At 33.3% G+C, this 505-nt stretch overlaps 1 protein-coding gene across 1 annotated transcript in view; it reads right to left on the bottom strand.

Moving 5' to 3' along the window:
• Window positions 1-505, bottom strand: part of LOC119594182 — a 26,491-nt gene that overhangs the window by 2,156 nt on the left and 23,830 nt on the right. The gene's annotated exons all lie outside the window — the stretch shown is intronic.

Here is a 505-nt window from a genome sequence, read left to right as displayed (position 1 = left end):
TTGTGAGAAAGAGAATACGTGAAGCTACAGAAAATTCAAAGACTGTGCTATATAACAACTATAATGTGACTATAAGCAATCTCTTTCCACAGAACTCATTAGCCTGGCCATCACCCACTGTTTTTCATATACCTCATGCATATTCATAATACAGTGTTCTTTTCACTGTATTTTTACCTACATGTTATCTTTAAAATTCAAATATCTATGTTTTTGTCATAATTGAAGTCACTGGGCAATTAGCATTAAACTCGCAGTTATAGATAACGTTGAATTAAATCCTGTAAATTCCTGGGTGCTCAGTCTATACTGCCATAGTTTGTCTTTGCAAACGTGTTGCATGATATGTGTGTTGTGAGTGTTACCAGTTATCTTTGAATTGCTTATTGCGACAATTAAGATTCAGGAAAATCATTGGATGGTTAATAGGATAATGAGAAATAGTTTTTAGAGGCAATCCTTTCTTTCGAATTAGAAATTAGGAAGAATATCAACGATAAACCAG

This window comes from Penaeus monodon, chromosome 33, assembly GCF_015228065.2.
Source record: "Penaeus monodon isolate SGIC_2016 chromosome 33, NSTDA_Pmon_1, whole genome shotgun sequence".
Lineage (NCBI taxonomy): Eukaryota > Metazoa > Arthropoda > Malacostraca > Decapoda > Penaeidae > Penaeus > Penaeus monodon.
Note: the sequence above shows the minus strand (reverse complement) of the source record. Positions and strands in the feature narration are given on the sequence as shown.